Genomic DNA, 4,940 nt, shown 5'->3' on the forward strand with positions numbered 1-4,940 from the left:
CCAGTCCGAAGGCAATCACTCGCCGTGCATTTACGGGTTGAATCATGTCCCTCACATGTGGTTGCATGTGTGTCAACCATCGTATGCTACACTGATAGAGGCGAATTAGAGCTCACACATAGCACTTGAAACTTGGGAATCACATGTGGCACCGGAGGCACAACCACGGCAATGGCCCCTCCCTCAGCGGAAGACATTACAGTGGGCAAGGCAGTCGACGATGGCGAGTTGCCTGCAGCTCTAGGGAAGAAACAACCATAGAGCTCCGCAACCTTGTTCTCCACTGAGCCACCAACATCGACCTTACTAGGAGGAGCAGTGTAGGAGCGGACTACAACAAAACTGGCACAAGAGAGAGCTTTCCCAGAGCAGCCTCTGCCCGTTCTAGAAAGCTCCCAACGCGCACCAGCAGCTCAGCTTGGGCTGCTGGAGTGGATTGCAGCAGTACAACGGACGGGGTTGCCGAGTCAACGTGAGCGGAAACGGCGGATGCCTAAGACCTGCGATGAACCAACTTGGAGGAGAGAGGGGATTCCATTGGACCCCCATGCCACGTCTCCAACGTATCTATAATTTTTCATTGTTTCATGCTATTATATTATCTGTTTTGGATTTTTATATGCATCATTATGCTATTTTATATTATTTTTGGGACTAACTTATTAACCCAGAGCCCAGTGTCAGTTTCTGTTTTTTTTCTTATTTTTGAGTTTCGCAGAAAAGGAATATCAAATGGAGTCCAAATGGAATAAAACTTTACGATGATTTTTCTTGGACCAGAAGACACCCAGAGGACTTGGAGTCCAAGCCAGAAGAGCCACGAGGCGGCGGTAAGGGTGGAGGGTGCTCCTTGGGGGGGCTACCTTGTAGCCCCCTCGAGACTCCTCTGACCTATCTCTTCGTCCTATAAATTCACATATATTCCAAAACCCTCAGGGGCAGCCACGAAAACACTTTTCTGCCGACGCAACCTTCTGTACCCGTGAGATCCCATTTTGGGGCCTTTTCCGGCAATCTGTCGGAGGGGGGGTTCAATCACCGGAGGGCTTCTACATCAACCATATTGCCCTCCCGTTGAAGCGTGAGTAGTTTACCTCAGACCTACGGGTCCATAGCTAGTAGCTAGATGGCTTCTTCTCTCTCTTTGATTCTCAGTACCATGTTCTCCTCGATGTTCTTAGAGATCTATCCGATGAATTGTGGATCTATGATCAGATTATCTATGAATATTATTTGAATCTTCTCTGAATTCTTATATGCATGATTTGATATCTTTGTATTTCTCTTCGAATTATCGGTTTGGTTTGGCCAACTAGATTGGTATTTCTTGCAATGGGAGAGGTGCTTTGTTTTGGGTTCAATCTTGCGGTGTCCTTACCCAGTGGCAAAGTAGGGGTAGCAAGGCACGTATTTGTATTGTTGCCATCAAGGATAAAAGAGATGGTTTTTTATCATATTGCTTGAGTTTATCCATCTACATCATGTCATCTTACTTAAGGTGTTACTCCGTTCTTTATGAATTTAATACTCTAGATGCATACTGGATAGCGGACGATGTGTGGAGTAATAGTAGTAGATGTAGGCGGGAGTCGGTCTACTTGAGACGAACGTGATACCTATATGCATAATCATTGCCTTGGATATCGTCATAACTTTGCGCTTTTCTATCAATTGCTCGACAGTAATTTGTTCACCCACCGTATTATTTACCTTCATGAGAGAAGCCTCTAGTGAAACTTATGGCCCCCGGGTCTATTTTCTATCATATTTGTTTCCGATCTACTACTTTGCAATTTTTTATTTTTAGATCTATAAACCCAAAAAAACAAAAAATATTTAGTTATCTTTTATTTAGTTTTATCGATCTCTATCATATCTCACCTTTGCAATTGATCATGAAGGGATTGACAACCCCTTTATAGCGTTGGGTGCAAGTGTTTGATTGTTTGTGCAGGTGCATAGATTGGGGACTTGCTTGTACCTCCTACTGGATTGATACCTTGGTTCTCTAACTAAGGGAAATACTTATCTCTACTTTGTTGCATCACCCTTTCCTCTTTAAGGGAAAAACCAACACAAGCTCAAGAAGTAGCACCCCACAAGGAGTTGGAGCTCATCAATGTTGGGTACCAAGGCGAGACAGTGGCGGCATGGCAATGCATGCTAGTGAGCTGAATGGAAGCCAAGCATTGCGACATCCTCACACCAAGTGGTCGTTCTCCAAATAGCGGGAGCACCTCAATGGATCTCTTGAATCAGCCGCTTGATGCCCAAGAGCAAGACACTGGAATAGGACGAGGGGGCAATGCCAGTGTTGGCGACGCAGGACGGCGCCGACGGCGCCGAGGAAACACCTCTTGCCATCCTCCACTCGCCTCTACCTCATGCATCACACACAGCTCAGCCAGCAGAGAGCTTTTGGCAGCCAGCAGCGTCAATGGGGCCAACTCCTTCTCATCCCCATCGTCGACATGCTCGTTAGTGAGGGAGGCCCAAGACACAGGCTGCCCTGTGTCCAAGCTCACGGTCGTCACAAGGACGGGGAGAGCGTCAGAGAAGCGATGAGGCGAGCTCTAGAGGAAGATGGGCCGCTGTCGGGGATGAGTCAGAGACGAGCACTGTCAAGGACGAGTCAGAGATGGGCGCTGCTAGTGACGACAGTGGTAGGATGGAGGCCGGACCGGCAGGAGGAGCGGGAGCGGAGGGCGCCGTTGCTGGCATAGACGTTGTTGCCTCCTTCCCGAGGAGTGTATGAGTCACCCTCCGCCCATGGACGGCTAGGTTGGAGCGGCGAGAGTGGTGTCTGGAGCTGGAGCAGCGGGCAGTGGGGAGCCGGTGCACGACATGGTTGTAGCGGTCGCCTTCGTCATGGCCGGCGTAGATGCGGGGCAAGGTCGAGGATGGACAGGCATGGCGCCACCCCGTCCATCTCCTCCAGTACCGTCGGCCTCGGCTCCACGGTCACGTGTCATCCTTGTCTCCACTTCAACAGGGCCGCTGCTGTCGTGGTTCTCATCTGACAGTAGAATGGGGGTAGGAATGTAGAGGCAAGATCTTAGCTATGGAGGAGTTGTACACGGGAGTTTTATGAGTTCAGGCCCTTCTCAGAAGAAGTAACAGCCCTACGTCTCGGAGCCCGGAGGCGGTCGACTGGATTATATGCGTGTGTGTTACAGAAAGTGCGAATGAGGGAGTCCTGGATTAGGGGGTGTCCGGATAGCCGGACTATACCTTCGGCCGGACTCCTGGACTATGAAGATACAAGATTGAAGACTTCGTCCCGTGTCTGGAAGGGACTTTCCTTGGCGTGGAAGGCAAGCTTGGCGATTCGGATATGTAGATCTCCTACCATTGTAACCGACTCTGTGTAACCCTAGCCCTCTCCGGTGTCTATATAAACTGGAGGGTTTTAGTCCGTAGGACGAACAACAATCATACCATAGGCTAGCTTCTAGGGTTTAGCCTCTCTGACCTCGTGGTAGATCTACTCTTGTACTACCCATATCATCAATATTAATCAAGCAGGACGTAGGGTTTTACCTCCATCAAGAGGGCCTGAACCTGGGTAAAACATCGTGTCCCCTGCCTCCTGTTACCATCCGTCCTAGACGCACAGTTCGGGACCCCCTACCCGAGATCCGTCGGTTTTGACACCGACATTGGTGCTTTCATTGAGAGTTCCTCTGTGTCGTCACTTTTAGGCCCGATGGCTTCTCCGATCATCAACAGCGATGCGATCCAGGGTGAGACTTTTCTCCCCGGACAGATCTTCGTATTCGGTGGCTTTGCACTGCGGGCCAATTCGCTTGGTCATCTGGAGCAGATCGAAAGCTACGCCCCTGGCCATCAGGTCAGATTTGGAAGTTTGAACTACATGGCCGACATCCGCGGAGACTTGATCTTTGATGGATTCGAGCCACAGCCGAGCGTGCCGCACTGTCACGATAGGCATGATTTAGCTCTGCCACCGAGCAGTGCCCTGGAGGCCGCACCTATGTCCGCTCCGACCCCTAGCTCGGAGCCGATCACACCAAACGAGGATGGGTGGTTAGACACCACCTCGGGGGCTGCAATCTCTACGGCGATCGAGCCGAACACCAGCCCTATTCTCTGCGAAGCCTGTGACTCCAAGGAGCCAGACTCCTCTCCTGACTCCAATCCCTCTGCGCCCCTACCGATCGAACCCGATTGGGCGCCGATCATGGAGTTCACCGCCACGGACATCTTTCAGCACTCGCCCTTCGGCGATATTCTGAATTCACTAAAGTCTCTCTCTTTATCAGGAGAGCCCTGGCCGGACTATGACCGGCAGGATTGAGATGTGGACGACGAAGAAATTCGATGCCCACCCACCACCCACTTCGTAGCCACTGTCGATAATTTAAACGACGTGCTTGACTTCGACTCCGAAGACATCGACGGTATGGACGACGATGTAGGAGACGAACATGAACCAACGCCTATAAGGCACTGGACAGGCACCTCATCTCATGATGTATACATGATGGACACACCCAAAGGAAGCGACAACGAGGAACACAGGGATGCCACGAGGGATCGTTCACTCGAAAAGCAATCAAAGCGGCGATGTAAGCGCCGCTCCAAGCCCCGCCTCGATAGAGACAGCAGCCATACAGACCCAGCCATAGAGCAGGACGAGCCGGCGGACGACGAACATGCCTTCGAGCAAGCGTCCGAACAGGGCAACTTGGATAAACAAATCGAACACCCCGTCCCCGGCGAAAACAACAGTCCGGATGACCTTACGTCGGATAAACTCATGGAGCAGAAGAACCTCCACAAAAGGCTCGTCGCCACTGCGCATAGCCTGAAAAAGCAGAAGCGGAAGCTCAGAACTGCGGAAGATGCACTCAGAATCAGATGGAGCAAAGTACGCAACACCGCAAACAAATATGGCGGCAGACGCCGCACAAAAAGCT

The sequence above is a fragment of the Triticum urartu genome, chromosome 7A (assembly GCF_056163025.1).
Source record: "Triticum urartu cultivar PI428250 chromosome 7A, HENAU_Tu73, whole genome shotgun sequence".
Lineage (NCBI taxonomy): Eukaryota > Viridiplantae > Streptophyta > Magnoliopsida > Poales > Poaceae > Triticum > Triticum urartu.